Source organism: Falco punctatus, assembly GCF_963210335.1.
Source record: "Falco punctatus genome assembly, chromosome: 9".
Taxonomy (NCBI): Eukaryota; Metazoa; Chordata; class Aves; order Falconiformes; family Falconidae; genus Falco; species Falco punctatus.
The window spans coordinates 17,927,506-17,947,214 of NC_137589.1; the positions used below are offsets into that span (position 1 = coordinate 17,927,506).

Sequence of the window (19,709 nt, forward strand, 5' to 3'; positions counted from 1 at the left end):
AACAAAGAATTTTTTTATGTATTAATAACCTGTGATATGGTGTTAGCTTTGTAGGACAAGAAGGGGAAAATAAAGAATTGGAAATAGTAGCAAGACATGGAAGAGGAGACAATGAGGGAGAAGAAACAGAGCATTCTTGTTTAATCCTTGGAAATCACCATAACCACAAATCATGTTTGTCATGTGCCCCTCCTTCCCCACTGCTACTAACTTCCAGAATGCACATAGCATATTTTACTCAGACTAGCCATGTCTCAGCTATGAACCTAGGTAACTGTAATTATGTTCATAACTATTCTCTCCTAAAAGAGCATTCTCTTCTCTACACTGAAGCACCTATAACTGACAATTTTTTTTCAAAGACTGTAATTTATCTTCCTAAAAAACAAATCCAACAACTTCAGCTTCTTGAAGCACAATTGAATAAATCCCTTCAACTTTAATTTGACCATGTTAACTCCTCATAACAGTGACCAGAAGGCTATTTGGCTGAGACTAGGAGACTAGGCAGCACCGGACTAGACAAACTTTTTTTGTCTCAACTACTGCAGACAATATTTCAATGTTTATATTACAATTCCCATGGTACATCTCTTGTATCTGATCACAAATGTGGGAAATTACAAATGACCTCCACTGCCGCCTTCCATAGCATAAGCAGTACTTCAACAGACCTGCAATATACACCCAGCTTTGCCAAAAATGGCTCCAGCATTTAAATACATGTACATCTAATACAGTAAATGCTTCCAGCCAGATCCAAGAAGCCATGATTTAATCAGCATACATCCCTCATCTCATGTACCACTTTTTAGAAATTTAAATTTTAGTGAACACAGCATGCCAGAAGAATATTGCCAGGTAGCCTTAACTCTGCATTAACAGGTTAATTGACTCTGGTCTTTCACTTCATCACTGATGTGTGAGGCTCATGAATGAGAGATAACCAGTCAAAATGCAACAGGTGAGGATCTGATGCGGGGGCGGGGGGGAATCACTGCAAGGATAATGAGGTTCACCAGAATAATGAACAGTAGCTCAGAGAGATTATAAAATCTCTGTCCTTAGTCTGAATGCAGTGTGGGCCCAGCTGTGAGCAGCAGGATGGACTAGACCTTGAGGTCCCTTCCAACCAGAATGATTTTATGACTCTGTGATACAGAGGGGAAAAAAACGGTAAGAACTGCCAGCCAAAAAGAGCATGGGCTAATGCTGACATATCCAGGCTCCACAAATTCCTGAAACATGCCTTCTCTGCACCAGCAAGTCCTTTTACAGATTTGGTTATAAAATCCTTCACAACATATGCCACCAACCGTCAGCCTTAAGACTTTCCTTCTCAGTTTGTTATCTTAGATGTCATTATTACTTTTCAATCTTCCCTTTAGCTACTGGATAATGGAGAATTGTTTGCCTTACAAAATCATGTCATACTTTTCCTTAGTATGTGTCATCCAGTTCATAAAACACACAGGAAAACCATGTTCTTCATATTCAGTCTGGGCCTGATCCCTTCATTTACACAGCAATTCACAACCATAGTATTTATTATTCTCCTCATAACATTCTGTCTCAAAAAAACCCAAGATACAGTTTCCCATTCTGTCACCTTCATAAACCTCAGGTAAAAATTCTGGAAGGTTTCTTTTTCCAGCAGATAAACCACAAAAGAGGAGAGACTTTGTCATATTTTTTTCCCACTTGTTTCTTCATTCCCATCAGCTTCTCAGCATTTTACTAGAATTGTCTGGGGGAGAATTCTTAACTGCAAGAGAGGATTCTCCTTCAGCATATAAGCAGAAGACTGTGTCATACAAAAACCTCTCCACATACCTTTGTTTGGTCTTTCGTGCCCTACTTGCCTCTTTTGAAGGCAGAGTTGCTTACACAGCTGATGAATTAAAGCAGATAGAGGTAAAAAAAAAAAAAAAAAAAACTGGAAAAAAAAAAAAGGAGTTGTATTCTCAGTGCTGTGAGAGATTCAATTTTCCATATCATTTGCTCTGCCAAAAAAGAAGAGCTGAAGTCTGCAGTTTTATTGCCTTAGGTGAAATATGAGTTGGCCCTAAACAGGGCATAAATAAATCTGTTTTCTGCCCTTCTATGGATGGGAAATAGAAAATTTATTGTTGCTTTCTAAATTCTGCATTCAAAATCCAAAATCAGCTAAAATATTATCTAACTTCATGAAAATATCTCTTAAAAACTCACAAAGGCCTTGGTAAATCATAAATCCTTAAGTCTAAAATGGCAAAAGCAATGTTTTCTGAATAACAGATTATCTAAAGGAATTGGTTTATGCCAGGAATTACACAGAGTTCTTCATTGAGCTCCACTCTTACCTCATTGGAAATTAAAATCTTTTGAACAGTGAAATAACTAGCCAGATTACAGGGAAATAGTTCACAGCAGATATCTTAAAAACCAGTGCACAGCTGATATCCCAGTTAGTAATTTCAAGGGCAGATGCTATAAAATGAAGAGCTGGTGATCTTCCTAATTTGGACCAAAAAGTGTAAAAAAAATATGCAATTATTAGGGAATATTGGATCAGCTGGAGTATTTTGTCAATTTATCACCTTCAAAAGATTCAATTTCCTCAGGGGGTGTTGAGGTGGGGGCTGGGAGATAAGTGAATATGAAAATTGATCATTATTTCCTCTTGCTAGATTAGTGGTGTATAATTTGAGATCTTTTGCATTACCTGGGTTTACAATGTGTAGAACAAAGCAGACCATATTATGTTACATGGTAGCTATTTCATTTATGTCTATAAAATATTGTCAAATGATAAGAGCCATCTGCCACTCAGATAATCGTTAGGTGAAAACACTGGCTTTATGGTAATATTCTCAGTAACAGCTTTATATGTGCTACAGTGAACATCTAATGAACACCTAGTAATTCTGCTTGACACAATAGCCAACCCACAGGTAGGGCAAATGTTAACAGATGGAAAACATTTAATCGACAAGAGATAATTTGAGGTAGGAAACTCCTAAGATTCCCTACAAAAATGAAATTCTAAGCTGTGATAAATTTGTCAGTTATCCTCATGGAAGCATTACCCTCATCTGTGAACTGCAGTGTTTATTGTTGAAAATAGTTACCTCTTGAAATACTAAACTTGCAGAAAGAAAAGCTGTCTTCATCGATCAGTTTTTCCACTGAAGTGTAAAGCTGGTATTGTTGTTCAGCAGCGGGGTAGTCACAGTGGTTTGCTTTAGGCATTTTTGGGGTTTTGGAGCGGTTAGGGTTTGGGGGTTTGTTTGTTTTAAAGGTTTTTTACACTGCCATGTACCACACTTCTAGGACCAAATTTAAAGTGTCTGCTAAACTTACTGGCAACAGAAGTTCGCACACGTAAGTCAGACTTCGTGCAACCATCAAATCCAATTAGGCACGTTCCTTGATTTTGCACACTTTTTTTCTGCCCTGATGTGCTAAGGATTCCCAGCTTTGTAACAAACATGCACATACCCTAGTGAGCTGCTGGAGGTTCCAAAGAGTAGGCTGCCTTCTGATCATCAAGAAAACCTCATTAGTATCCTACCGCTTGTTACCAAGTTCAAAAGGGCAGACCTTAAGGGAAAACATCACATTCAACGATCACCTTTTGCTCATCTTGTGCATGCATCTATGTCTGTCTTCTCAACTTTCCTTTTTGTAGATAACATGCTGCACACTAGCTGGCTGGCTAACTTTCAGTAATAAAAGCACACACCAGAAGCTTCAGAACAACAAAACAACTGCAACCTGCTCCCCCAGATAAATATTTTGTATTATATCCCAGAAATGGAAAATTTGGCATTCTGCACCATAGTAGCATCATCACCTTACACTCTTAGCGACACTGATTAAAAAAATCTTCCCTTATAATTTTGTTGTGCTTATTTAGATACCACTGTTTTAGAACACTTACGTATGTTTTCAGTAGGCCTCATTACAAAAAACAAGCAAATCAATTCCTGCAAAGCTGCACAAAACCATTAAAAGCTATGGCCACAGCTGCAGTTGGAAAGCTATTAGCAACCAAGTTGCTAGGAAATAAAACACACAAAAAATTAATCCCAATCTGCATCAAACCTATGCATCTTAGACCATGCTCCAAAGGCTGCCAAATCTGAACTCAGCCAGATCAAATAGAAAGTAAATTCCAAGTGCATCAGCCTCCAAAACTCTTAAAGTGGATGCCAGTAGTTTGCAAACCTTGTGATGAGAAACAAATCTTGCAGATAACTACATCTCAGCAACAACTCACTGAAATTCAGTAAAATATGAGCAGGAATTCAGTATGGAAATTCAGTTTCTCTAGAGAATCTTTAAATAATCCAAATTACTAAATCCACTGTTGAACTGCACTACCTAGCTCCTTAGTCCTACCTACTTACTGAATGACTTCACACATCTGATTTGCTCTTATCCTTTACAGCTCTGCAAGAAGTTCACCATTAAATGTTCCCTAACTTTAGTAAAAGAAAATCATAGAATCTTTACAGTTCAAATCAACCTTACAGATCACCTAGTTCCAAGCCACTGCCATGGGCAGGAACATCTCCCACTAGACCAGGTTCCTCAAAGCCCCATTCAATGTGGCCTTGAACACTTCCAGGGATGGCACGTCCACAGCTCCTCTGGGCAACCTGTGCCAGTGCCTCCCCACCTGGACAGTAAATAATTTCTTCCTAATATCTAATACAACTCTACCCTTTTTCAGTTTAAAATCATTAGCCCTTGTCCTGTCACTAGTGGCCCCTGTAGAAAGTCCCCCTCCAGCTTTCTGGCAGGCCCCCTTTAGGTACTGCAAGGCTGCTGTAAGGTCTCCCCAGAGCCTTCTCTTCTCCAGGCTGAACAACCCCAAGTCTCCCAGCCTGTCTTAGCAGGAGAGATGCAACAGCCCCCTGATCACCTTTGTGGCCTCCTCTGGACTCGCTCAACAGGTCCATGTCCTTCTTACATTGGGGGGGGGCAGAGCTGAACGCAGGACTCCAGGTGGGGTCTCGTGAGAGCGGAGCAGAGGGGGAGAATCGCCTCCCTGGACCTGCTGGCCACGCTGCTTTTGATTCAGCCCAGGATGTGGTTGGCTTTCTGGGCTGCCGGGGCACGCTGCCAGGTCCTGGTGAGCTTCTCGTCCACCAACACCCCCAAGTCCTTCTCCTCAGGGCTGCTCTCAACCCATTCTCCACTCAGCCTGTATTTGTGCTTGGGATTGCCCCCACCCACGTGCAGGACCTTGCGCTTGGCCTTGTTGAACTTCATGAGGTTTGCCCAGGCCCACCTCTCAAGCCTGTCAGAGTCCCTCTGGATGACGACCCTTCCCTCCAGTGTGTCGACTGCACCACACAGCTTGGTGTCATCAGCAAACTTGCTGAGGGTGCACTCGATCCCGCTGTCCCTGTCACCAGCAAAGATGTTAAATGGCACCGGTCCCAGTACCGGTCCCTGAGGGGAGCACCACTCATTACTGCTCTTCACTTGGACATCAAGCTCTTGACCACCAACTTTCTGACTGCGGCCATCCAGCCAATTCCTTATCCACCAAGCGGTCCATCCACCAGGTCCATGCCCCTCTGGTTTAGAGACAAGGATATAGTGTCGGACAGCGTCAAAAGCTTCGCACAAGTCCAGGTAGGTGGCAGCTGTTGCTCTTCCCTCATCCACCAATGCTGTAACCCCCATCACAGAAGGCCACCAAATTGGTCAGGCACAATTTGCCCTTTGCGAAGCCGTGTTGGCTGTCACCAAGCACCTCCTTATTTTCCACGTGCCTTGGCATAGTTTCCAGGAGGATCTGTTCCGTGATCTTGCCAAGCACAGAGGTGAGACTGACTGGCCTGTAGTTCCCAGGGTCGTCTTTATTTCCCTTGTTAAAAATGGGGGTTATGTTTCCCCTTTACCAGTACTTCAGTGGGGACTTCACCAGACTGCCACGACTTCTTAGATATGATGGATAGTGGCTTAGCCACTTCACCCACCAGTTCCCTCAGGACCCACAGATGCATCTCATCAGGTCTCATGGACTGGTGCACCTTCAGGTTCCTTAGATGGTCTCAAACCTGACCTTCTCCTGCAGGGGGTGGTTCTTCATTCTCCCAGTCCCTGCCTTTGCCTTCTGTGACTTGGGTGGTTTTGCTGGAGCACTGGCCAGTGAAGATCAAGGCAAAAAAAGAGTCACTGCATACCTCAGCCTCCTCCGTGTCCCAGGTAAGCAGGACCAGGTCTCCCTCTTCCTTCCAGCGAGGGCCCACATTTTCCTAATCTTCCTTTTATCACCGATGTACCTACAGAAGCTTTTCTTGTTGCCTCTGACATCCCTGGCCAGATTTAATTCTATCAGGTCTTTAGCCTTCCTAACATGATCCCTGACTGTTTGGACAATTTCTCTGTATTCTTCCCAGGCTACCCATCCTTGTGTTCCACCCTCTGTAGGCTTCCTTTTTGTGTCTGAGTTTGTTCAGGAGATCCCTGTTCATCCATGAAGGCCTCCTGGCATTCTTGCCCAACTTCCTCTTTGTTGGGACGCATCACTCCTGCACTTGGAGGAGGTAATCCCTGAACAGCTTTCTTAGGCCCTTCTTCCCTCCAGGGCTTTATCCCATGACACACTATCAAATCTTGACTTGAAATAGCAGGTCTTTATGGGATAACACCAAAACAGCTTCACAAATCAGTGTGTGAAACATGGTCCAATTTGGTGGCTAGAATATGGCAAACCTAAACAAGCAGTCTCTAAGAATGCATCAATGATCAATGAGTGTACCACCACTATAATGTTTGCCCTTGAGTCTAAGCAATCAGTTGTGGATAACTGGCTAGCTGAAAAAGTTCACATAGACATAGTCCAGCTGGCTGGACAAAAATGCACATGGCTCTCAGTTTATCTGAAGTAAAGCAAAAATACACTGTCTTTGGCTGTTCTTGTTACACAAAAACAGGAAGATTTCGGTGGGAAAAGAATGTTGCAGGTGGGAACAGATAACTACAGAAGAGAAACTAGGGGCGGGCTTGGTATTTAGGCAACTAACCAATAATGAGCTTAACTTTTGTAATATGTATGAGCTAATTATAACAAGGCATAAAAGGTGACTGTAAGGTTCAATAAACGAAGTCTGCTGATCACTCATATTGAGTGACTGTGTCTTCCCTCCGTCGCGACAATCAGTGTTACCAGAGTAATTTGCATTTAGATCAGTGTATCAGGGACTGTCTGGTACTTTTGGGGCAAGGATATGGATACCAAAGGGAGGTAGGAAGCAACACTAGGTTTTCAATTAAAATAAAATGGATACAATGAGCATGAACAAATTTCCAGGAATAGATTCTTCCGAAAGAAACTGAAAACAAATTGCTGAACTACTAGTTGTTACATGTAACACATTAAATTCTATTAACCTTGATAATAGATTATGAAAAACTGTTTGCTATGGTGATAACTTTTAAGGCATTTGGTAGGTATCAGAGGAAATAGAAACCTATACACAGTATTTCTGTTGGGTAAACTGGTAGAAACTTTTATATGAAACAGAACAGATAGAGAGCTGAATATAATGTCATTAAGAAGAGTGAAAATAGCTTTGTAGCGTAGAAAGCCATGTATCACAAATTGGACTTTTTAAAGGCAATAGCAAACAGTGAGGTGATTCATTTGGTAACTATAGACCAGATTTCCAAAAAGCTTTCAAAATGGTCTTGCAGCTACTATTCCTGGACAACTCTGAGATGGCATGGGATAAGATGACAGATTTTCCTGGGTGTTACTTCTTACAAAACAGAAAACAGGGGACAGAAATAAGCAGACCATTTTCGCAATTACATAAGCAGCTCCACAGTGACTGGCTCTGCAACCGTGTGACTCAGAACTTTCAGAAGTAATATAAAAAGAGAGTAGTGAAGTAACAAAGTAGAGATTTTTTTGTCTTTTCTCATGTAGGATAGATGGCTACATCAACTGAAGATGGCTATCACGGAACCAAATGATCAGTCAACAAGACAGACCGCATTCAATGACTATAAACTCAAATTAATGTGTATAGTGACAAAACAGCCTTAAGTCTATATAAAATACTGAGCTATAAATTAATTACTAATATTAAGCGTAGAAATTTATGAAGTCAATTAAGGAAATTCTCGAAGGACACTAGCTCAATGATGATCAAAAGTAAAAGAATGCTAGGATTTCCCAGGGAAGCCCTGAAAGTAAAGAAAAAAGGGGTTTACTACGCTAGCATAATCCATGATATGCCTACATCTTAAATGTTATGAATAGTTCTTGTCCTTGCTTCCATCTAAAAACATCCATTTCGGTAAGAAGCAGGACTAAAACCAAAAAAAAAAACATTCACAAAATACACCTCTAAATGTGGAATTAACAGTTACATAATATTATGGAAGACAAACATGTTAAAAGAAAGAGGAGGCAGCAGAGGATATGCCCAGCAAGGGCAAAGTCATACAATGGCTTTCCCAGAACTTTCAAGTGGGTCACTGAACGGATGAAAGCTATACCAGCAGAAGCAAACTGCATGCTCAGCGACACACACATCAAGCCTTTAGTCTTGATCAAAAGGAAAAACTCAAAGCCATCTTCTTCTCACACTCCAGGTGAGAACCATGAAGAGGGAGCTTGACTGTTTTAAGTTAGTAAATTCCCATTTATCCTGAAGCATATTATAGTCAGGCCAAACAAACTTGAGATACATGGTATTGAAACCCACTGTGCAATTTACATTCCTCTTTCAATATCATTTCACCATAAGCACATACATCTCTACTTATAGATTCTTACATTTATTCTGTCAAAAAGCATGGCATGGTATTTTGCTATTGCAGGTGCCAAAAAGGCAGCATGGAAACTGTAAATTTAATCTTAAGTCTCTGAAGAGCATCTTGGTTTTTTCCCCTATCTTCACAACTATGCTAAAAGTGATCTATAATTGCCAATTTTTGCGATGCATTCATCTGCAAACATGCTACACAGACTGGAAAAATAGTAATAAACTGAACCAGAACTTTAAACCACTGATGGAAAACTAATTATATCAAGAGAGATAAGCAAGCCAGAAATCTGAATCATTCCCTTATTTCTTTCCCGAGTATTTACAGTATATTTTGTCCAGACTGCCATCTTAATGATTGTAACTATCCAAAGTGATCTGAAACATGAGACTGACAAAAATCTAAAATTTAATGCTATAAATACTCAGAGATTGAGGCCTAGCCTTATGATTAATTGTATTTGAGTGGTACTGATCAAGTGCATTTTTTTAACATAATAGAAGGTGTAGCTATGTTACAAGGTTAAAAGAAGAGTGAACTCAGCTTTCTAAACAAGCACCACGGAGCACCTTAGATCTCATAATCCCGGAGTCCTGACTGAATAAGAGCTTTTCAGTATCAATAAAAAAGAAATGGATGGTATCAGTAAATGTGCATTATAGTATTTTTATTTGTAAGCAGTAAAAAGAATATTCTCCTGCCCATAAATACATGTTTGGTTGTTGGGGTTTGGAGGCAGGGAGTGTGTGTTTTTTAAACCAAGATAATTTTATAAGAAACTTCAGACTCTCTTTCACGTTCTAGAACATGAAGAATGTTCTAGTGTGATTGCAGTTTATGCAACAGTTCAACTGGAACCAGAACCAGGCCTTCCTCTTTCTCCAGAAAAATACCAAGGCTATCCACTATGGTCCAAATCACATTCACAAAGGAAGACACAGAAGGCACTGGACAACAAATTCCATTGCTCACCCAAGAAACTGGCACTAAAACCAGGAGCTATGAGGCATCACTGATACTCAGGATTCTTCCAGAACGAGGTCCTTCTACACAGGCTTAAAGGCCTCCCACATTGCTCAGAAACAGAAACCATCAGTGGCAAGGAACAATGTGGATTTTTCATGGCAACAGAATCAACAGGCCCAAGGTTCTGTGACTCATGCTTACATGTGCACTTAGAAAAATGAAGCAGGATGTCTTTGTGCAGGTAAGCAGCATATAGATACAGCTACAAGTTGCACAAGACTTGTAAATAAAATATGCATGTGGAATTAAGGGAAGTACACACACTACAACAGTGCATTGGCCTCTGCTGGCATTGTCAAAGTAAAGAAATTTTAGATGACCGTTAAAACTAGCAGTAATGATAAGAGACCTCCAATGGTCCCAGGCCATTTCCACAGATGGACTTCATTCTACTATGCCACATAGCAGAGTACTTTAAGCTAAAGGCAAACATATTCACTTACTACATTTGATGTGGCATGAACTTATGCTTTTTATGATCTGATTTTTTTTTAAAATGGTATTCAATAAACAGCCTGGGTTTGTTTTCCTTTAGGGGTTAATAAAAAAGCAACATAGTTAATAGAAACAGTCTCACAAAGCCAAGTCCTAGGTTCATATAATATCCACCTGCTCAATTACAACAGTCATAGGTAAAGTCCAACTACAATAAATAGAGCAGTAATTAAAACAGATTAGAGGGTTTTACCCACAGTAATTCAATCACACACATACAAATGCACAAACATGCAATCAGTCCTATAATTGCAGTGATGCATGACTTGAAGTGAACAGCTCTAATGGTATTATTCATGGACTTGATGAGTTCATAGTACTTTGTTATAATGCTACAATAGTAAAGTTCCTGCAAGCATCTAAAATAGCAAACTTTGAGATGTTCCAAAAGTCCTCACTCTCTTTACAATATACCTAACTATTTGCTACAAGATACAGGTAGAAAATAAGCAACTTACTCAGTGATGCTCCTTAAAATCAACTGGGTGGTCTATGCAAGCTATTCTACCATGAAATAAAGTTTTCACTCATTAGACTTGCTCCTCTAAGACAACAGTTGTTGCTCATAGACAAACTTTAAGGGGGCGGGCGCTAAGAGAAAGATGTAACTCCAGAGGCAAAAGGCAAAATCCCCAGGACAATGAAATAACATACTAATCTGATTAGCCCAAATTACATGCAACACTGTATGAGGCTTAAGCAAAACTATATTTTGGCAAAGAGCAAGTGACTAGGCAAAGCATAAAAAGTTCTACCTGGAGAAGTATGTGAACTGCAATAACCTCAGACTAGTACCTTCCTTAATGCAGCCTTAATGTAGGTGTGTTCAGCAAGATGAAAGCTAACAGACATCCCTAAACAACTGAATAAATATGAACAAAATAAAGCGCGTCTGAAAAAAATGCAGAGATGTCTTACACTGTTTTCTGTTTTCAAGTGGTTCCACTAAACTAGCAGACAAAGCATTAAAGTTTTACAAATTTACCAGCAGTGTACTAGAATGTTGTGTAAGGGTTTTTTTTTGCTTTGTGTTGTTGTTTTAAAATGAGGATGGGAAGTGTAGGGAGGAAGGAGATTCTAGAAGTTTTAGAAGATAAATGTCAAAGGAAAGAAATTAGAAGACTTTGGTATGGGACGGGAAAGAAATGGGAAATTTTCAGTGGAAATGCACAGTACTAGAGAACTGAGGAGATTCAGGAATAAAAAGAAGAAATCACAATCAAAATAGTTTCTAAACTTTGAAATGTTACAACATCAGATACAAACTTTCAGAATTTTTAACTGAGTTTGAGTAGCTGGCATTAAATAAATTTCCTCGCAATCTAAAACTTCCAGTAGAATATGAGAATTAGTAAGGATAAAGAGCATTTTACAGAGTTGGGAGTAGTATTTTTCACAAGGCATCTCAACAATGTAGGGATTCTTTTCCACTAAACTTTGAAAATAGTTTCAGCAGTTCTGAATGTTCTACCATTTGCCATTTTCTACATATTTACAATGACCTTAATTACAAAAGGCACCTCTCTACAAGAAGCTTTTGCTGTCTCTAGGTTCATACCTGCAACAATTTTTTACACGAAAAAAACCCCAGATGATCATCAAAGCAGAAACTGGAAGGAAGAATTTAATAAAAAGGTGTCCTGGGTGTGGCTGAGCCCCATAGCAGCCCTCATAGTACTGTGCTCTGTATTGGTAGCTAGAAAGGTGGTGATAACACACCAGTATTTTGCCTACTGCTAAACAGTGCTCGCACAGCATCAAGGCTGTCTCTTCAACATACCACCACCACCAACAGGCTGGGGGTGGGCAAGGCCTTGGGAGGGATCATAGCCAGGACAGCTGACCCAAACTGACCAAAGAGATATTCATACCTTAAGACACATGCTCAGATACAAAAGCTAAGAGGAGGAGGAAGGGGGCGCATTCGTTATTTACAACATTTGTCTTCTGGAGCAACACCATGCGTACTGAAGCCCTAGTTCCCGAAAAGTGGCTGAACATCACCTGCTGATGGAAAGTAGAGAAGAACACCTTGTTTTCTTTTGCTTCTGCACACACAAACTTTACTATTGCCTCATTAAACTGTCTTTATCTTGACCCACAAGGTTTATTTAATCTCATTTTCTCCCACCCCCCCATTCTGCTGAAGGAGGGGAGAGACAGAGCAGCCTGGTGAGCACCTGGCATCCACCCAAGGCCAACCCACCACAACAGGTCATCAACTTGTAAAGTTTTGGGCAAGTTTAGTATCACCATTCAACAGCATAGATGTAATCAGTACACTGCAGTAACTAACTGTACAAGTTAGGAGTCTGCAGAGGATATAAATACTAGGTCTAACACGTATGATGCATTCTCTAGTAATGGTGCAAAAAGCACAAAACACAGTCTGTTTCCAGACACTGATTTAGGGCGGTGAAGGACAGATGATGATGCCCTCAGTGTCAGAACCTGTATTTGGGCAGGAAGGCATGATACACAGAGAGCTGAAAACCTATCCATAGCTATTCTCCATTCTCCTTCCAGTTGTCTCCTATCCAGAATCGGTTACTCAATTCTAATCAATGGGGGAGCAAACAGTTCTTTTTACCATCCAAACCTTCTGGCAATTAACCTGGGGAAAATAACATCAGTTATTATATAAAGAAAATCAACATGTCTCAGTTACTCCAGATAAAAGCAAGCACAAGACAATTTAAGAACTTGCAAATGAATGCACATCAGAAATGAACACTGTGAACTGGTAAACTGTTTTCTGTTATAATAACTTGTTTATGGTACAATGTTTCTCTACTGCATGACCAACTTATTTATGGGACTCCATTATTTAACAGTTCCTTCAATTATGAAGTAACTGATATATATCCAAAAACAAAGAAATCATTCAATGTGATTCCAGCACAACATGACCCCAACACAAAGAATAATCTAAGTTTTAATGACTCCTTCCCTCTCAACCCTCAATCCATCAGCAGAAGAGTGCCTGAAGCTGGAACAATGACTGCAATTTTAATTTGGATGCCAATTTCAATGCCAATCTGTGACAACCAGTGTGAGTCATCACACAGATCCTAAAAGAACCATGACCTCTGGTTAGCAGACAGAATGAACAGAGCATGAGAGGGTGAATTATGTTAATTACCTCTCGTGCTCAGAATCCTTCTCTCCCAAAATGTCATTAATTAATGTAAATTAAATCCTAAGCTATTTTTACTTTGAAGTTTTCTGATTCTGTTTCAAATAAGAAATAGGCATTTTATACTAAAAAACCCAAAGCTCTCTTTTCCCTTCAAACGTAACAAAAGGGTATTAACACACCCTTCACATCTTGGCCTGTTTCCATCCTCAGACCATAATGGTAAGTATAAATTATTGTTTCAGATTATATGAGATCCCCCCAAAAAAGACAAAAAGCTGCACTTGGTAGACTATGACACAATCCTGGATAAATGAGTATGATGAGATTAAAAGGACAGGCAGCATAAAGAAATTTATTTTCTAAGACTACCTTTATACAGAATGTGACACTGGATAATGAAGAACCAATGGTTCAACAACAGAATAACTACTATGGGGCAGAGATAAGGAAGAATGTGATATACAGAGAACGTTACAAAAATTGCAAATGTAGTTGCATATAATTACATGTTAGGGATATGAAAAGTCAGACAAACTGAAAAGACAGCATGATTATCTTTTTAAATACAACTGATTCAAAGTCATTTTGGAGAAGTACAGGAAAGGTCTGCTTTTTGTATTGGAAGTAGACTATGCTAGGGATCTTCTACAGACTGGAAAAAACACACTTTGAAAGTTACTAGAAACCTTGCTACCAACAGGAAATACATCAAACTGGAAGATCAAGAAGACAATTCATAACATTTTATCTCAGACTAATCTCAACAAGCTTTTTCTACATTCGGGACAGAATGACTGAATCATCCAGCCAGACAAGTGATGCTCTCTCAATTATCTCTAAATGAGCATATCCCTGTCCACTGAGTAGTGAAAAAAAAGGGGCATGTGTGGGCTGTGTGTTTTAAATTAATCTTAGGAAATGCATTGAGCTGTAGATTGAAGAATAAATGCTCATCTGATTTTGTAAAAAAAAATAAAATAAAAATCACCTGTTTAAGAATTACTTCTGTTAAGAACAGAGGTTATGATTTGTAACAAACACTGGTTTGATCTGAGTTTAGAGAGAACTATATGGGAAGACTGTAACTCCGTAACATAAATTCTCTTAGAGGTAAACTGTGGTAAGATTAACAGAACTGCATAGTGAAATTGATTGCACTCACGAGTCTAGGGGAAATAAGAGAGGAAAGAACTGTACCAAACTTAAACCAACAAACTTCTGCAACCATCATAAAACTGAAATTAATAGAAAGCTTACAATGAACACAGACAACGCAGACAGAGATAGAGTTGAGACACAAAAGTCCACCTCACACAGTTCTTTCAAATGATGTAAAACCCCAAAAATAGCACTTAAAAACAAAAACAGCTTAGAGAAGAAAATTACCAAACTGAGTTGCGGTAAAATTCAGCCAACAAGTCTAATGACACAAGAGGTTTCTGCTAGGTACCTCTTCTAAAAGTTTTCAGCAACTCTGGTTCAGTACTGCACAGAAATAATAAAGCACTGGGGTTTCTTCCCCCACAGTGCTTTGGCAGTACCAGAGTGAAACCCAAGAAGGGGAAGGATAATTACATGGGCATTTCAGACCTTCCAAAATTACATCCATGTCAGTAAAAACAGGTGACTACATTCTTAAATAAGAAGGCAGCCCACTTTTTCTGAAGCAAATTCTCAAACATCAATATATGGTCAAAATAGTTCCAAATATGTTGTTATATAAACAACAAAGCTTTTGCTTTCCACCTTCTTGAATGTTTATTTATTGTTTTGAAATACTCGAAAACAAAAAGAGCTTTACAATAATGCTAATTGCAGTCATTTATGTATCAAATAATGGTGTGGTCCTCTAACTTTCAGTTGCTCTGTCTGGTAAATAATTTTAAGCAAACAATTACAAATTAAATGCTTACGTAAAGCCTTTTCCATCATAAGAAAAGTTATATTTTCTGACTTACACAAATTACAATCGTCACCACAACACAATTATTGCATTTTCGCACGGCATCCACCCAGAAAGTAGTAACGCCAGTCAGTATCATCAGCTTAGAAAAGCCATGCAATAATTCACAGAAATCAAATATATATAGTTAAGTGCATGTATACATATAGGAACATAAATACGAATGTACACATATGCACACATACACACACTTTTTCCAATTTTAGTAGTGTGGTATTTTAGGTTTTAAAACAGCAGAGAGCTCCCCCTTCTACTTCTCATAGTGTCTACACAACTGAAAAATTAAAACATGAAAAAAGCTTTTTTAAAGACCTATACAATTTAGTAATTGCCAAATTTATTTATTTAGTAATTGCAGGTTTTATAAGTGGCTTATTATCAGTATTTTTGTACAGCTATTAAATTATGTGTAAATAAAATAAATCTATTTTCAAGGTACAGATACGATACTTCAGTATTACTCTGAACTTTGTCATTTTTTATATAATCCTAAAGACGTCTATGGAAATACATTTACATGAAGCTACTTTTAGTTTCTCTGACTCAGATCGACTGCATTCTTTCAGTGATGCAACTGAGAGAAGGATTCATCAAGTTGACTTTTCCATGTATTATTGTAGCAGATGTATAATACTTAAGTATTGCATTGCTTAAGCTTTGCTGTACGCTAACAGCTAAGACCAAAAAACCTCAAGATTTGGATCACATATAACTGACGAAATTTCAAATGAAATTTCTTTAGCAAATTGGAAATTTGTCCTGCTCTGTGCAAGATGCTTTAGTAGATAATCTCTAGAGTTCTCTTCTAATGTCTTTTTATTCTTTGATTCTATTCTCCTCTTTTGTCATTTTGTACATGCTACGCTACGTGTCAGTAAAGTTCATCTGACACCCTGTTTCCTAATCAAATATTAAAGACTTCTTCCAACTGTAGAAACTGCAGTAGCATCAAGGGCTTCAGATCTGAAGTGGTAATGTTAGGAAAGAAGTGAAGCTGCATGTTTGCTCCCTTGGTGCTGTTTTTTAAATACTTCACAAATTTTTTGAAGTATAAACTACTTTCTTAGAACTGGGCCTTTGCAAAAAAAGGCATAAGGTAAGCTTCTTTTTCCCTGTTTATTTTTTCTAGTGTTAAAGTGAGGAAGCTTCACTGAAATCAAGTAAAAGCTACAGACAAAATCAGCAAAAAATGTGGTCCCTTAGCTCTCACTCTTAGCTCTTGTAGGGACCATAAGACTACTGGCACCCATAAAACTGCTTTCTCCAGCAGCTTTATGATAACGACCTATGTTTTGCTGCTTTCCATGAATTAAAAGTAGTTTCAGATGGCACAGGTTTACATTAAAAGGCGACTTCTGTTCTAACACCGTGGCATCCCATTGTTTCCCATTATGCTTGTAAAACTTAACATACTCTTAGATTCCAAGGGAAAGATTCCAAGATTCCAAATTTCTAGCCTGCACAATTGCAGATTTTTAGGGAATTCCTCACACGCTCCACACTTGGAGCATGCTCTTCTCAGCTCCATTCAGCGGGAGAGCGACGCAGTATTTCCCTGGATCTACTCTGAATCTGTACACCACACTGGAACAAGAGTATCATAGGAAGATGAACTAAGACTCCTCCCTCTTGTCAACAGTAACTGATTTGTGCCAATTCTTCAGTTAAAAAAATTACTCCCTTTTGCCTACTCAAGTCAGTTTGAATGACTTTTAGTCTTATCACAGAACTTCCTTAGCAGTCTCAGAAGTCTTAAAATGTCCGTAGCAGAAACACAGCTAAAAGTACTGAATTCACCCTCCCAATCTTTAGTAACGCAGAATAACTGGCATTTATAACATCATTTTATAGAACAACTTGCCACCCAAGGATCAGGTGGACAGTGTGAAAAGGGAATACATAAGGTAAACCACAAAATACATATTCCCAACTCTTAACAGGTTCAGGAATTACATTTTGTATCTGGCAGAAAAATCTGACCTATCAATCAATCAGAGGTGCAATTTAAAATACAGTTTGAAGTAGGTAATTCTGTTGTACTATTTAGAATCCTGAGTAACCAGAACTACTAGGGTAGGTGTGTTTACCATATTTATTAAAAAGTGTACTATATTTTTTTAAATTATTTTAAAACTACAAGATGAAACACTTCCCTTGCCAACCTTGAAGATTCAGTCAGGGCTGCAGACACTCTGAGACAGCAGAGTAACAATTTTGAACAAAGTATGTTATTTAAATCACCTTTTTCCCCCACTTTGCCCATGTTGGCATGTTGTATAAACACTATTTTCTGTAGAAAAAACAGATCCATTACAAATCTATTCTCTTATTCCTTTCATCTCAAACATGACATAAAACACTAAATGCACATTATCTTTCCTAATTACCAATTAATTTCCAAAAAAATAGTTACCATCTTCTATTACACATTTAACTTTTCTACTTAGACATACCAATATACGAATGCTTCATTCCCTCAGAATGCAATAATGGTGCTAATACACTGAGGGGTAGACCAAGAGTGGCTTGCACCATTCCTTATAATTAGTCTTAATAATTACTTCTTTGTACATAAGCTAATTAAAAAAAATAAAATAAAAGCTTCCCAAAGCAAGGAGGTGACACTGCCATAGGGAAACATCTACTCCGCAGATCACTTAAGAACAAGCATGACACTTGAAGTTAAACAAATTAAATTAAAATGTGCCAAAAGGTTTTACCAAAGTTTAAAGAAGATGCTCTACCCATGGTTTAGAGCTAATACATTATTTTTTACTTTTTTGGACCTCATGATATGTAGGCCTACACATCACTGCTACTTAAGTTACTGCTTCTACTTACTGTGAAATACTGTCACTCAATTATGCTCAACCAAAGAATGTAAACCACACCAAAAAGCCAGCATCTACTCTGAAAAGAGCAGCTGCCCAACGACAGATTTTTCCCCCAGTTATTACTAGAATGTCTAACTTAATTTTTCAATTCAAAAAAATTTTGAAAAAATATCTGTAATTTGGCATTTAAATGAATTATGGTTGTAGAGTTAAAAAGAAACATTTAGCTTTGTGAATTTGAAAGAATTTTAAAACTCAAATTTCATGGTAGATTAAAGAGATCCACATATTGAACTAATTGACAACTGACTTGTTTCATGTCTTTACTAACAGCTCTAGCAATACCTGCAGAAATTTCAGTTTCAATCAAAAAAAAAAAAAGATTTGCAACCTCCCAGATCCTACAAGCAATAAGAAGTTTTAGACATGGCTTCCATTAAAGGCTAACTTAGGGAAAAAAACAATCCTTTGGTTATGTTTTCTGTACTAAGATGGTGATATATACATAGGAAAGTACCTCAATTAATAACCAACTCACATTAGTTGCAGTGAATTCTTCTCCATTCAGACCTAAATCAATTCCTAGCTATACCAACTGACCACTGCAAAGCAAGGAGAACTTTCATGCTTTGAGGAAAAGTCTGTATCCAGCATCAGCAGACCCAGAAATGTCCTGAACAAACATCTCTGCTTCCAGTTTTTGCACTGTAATATCCACATCCTGATCACAAGAAAGAAACACTACTCAGTTATGGTAACTCCAGTCCAGCGGCTTCCACTTACCAGTAAAGGTGATATTTTTAAATATACAGAAGTAAGCTTTAGAGCAATGAATGTCCAAGCTAAGCCCCCTTGCAGACAAGAGTCCACCCTCATGTTTAATGAGGAAAAATTGATCTGGAAAAATGAACTTTGTTCTGACTTCACTTACAATGGCTTCAAACTACTGACATCTGCAAAATTATTCATGTTCTACGTTGCTGCATAAAGCATATAATCCTAACAATGAAGCCAATAGACATGCCCAGAGAAAAATGACCCACTGGCCATGAGGAAACACAAATGTTAAACCACATTTAATGAAGATAAGACAAATTTTTCCTTCCTGACCAGCTTACACTAATCTAAGGGAAGTCAAAAACAGAGAATTGGGATCTTTAAACTGCAAGAACTAAAACATTTAAACAGAACAGAGAAAACAGTTTAAGACACTCACTGCTTCAGTAAATACAGTTACTGCTATCAAAGGCTTCATCAGTGAAGAGATTTAGAAGTACATTTTGCTTGACAAATATTTGTAACTGAAAATTCTGGAAATTAGCGCTACAGTTCATTCCACAGTAATTCAAACATAGGACATTGTGAGAATCTTCTGTTTTATGGTTATGCCTGCTGATATACACCTCCTTTTCCAGAAGGAGACTTCTCACAGCTTGCTGTGGTTTAACCCCAGCCAGCAACCAAGAACCATGCAGCC

The 19,709-nt window shown here is 38.6% G+C and overlaps 1 protein-coding gene across 3 annotated transcripts in view; it reads right to left on the reverse strand.

The window, feature by feature from the left end:
• CTNNA3 (catenin alpha 3) overlaps positions 1 to 19,709 on the reverse strand; it is a 523,251-nt gene that overhangs the window by 136,180 nt on the left and 367,362 nt on the right. The gene's annotated exons all lie outside the window — the stretch shown is intronic.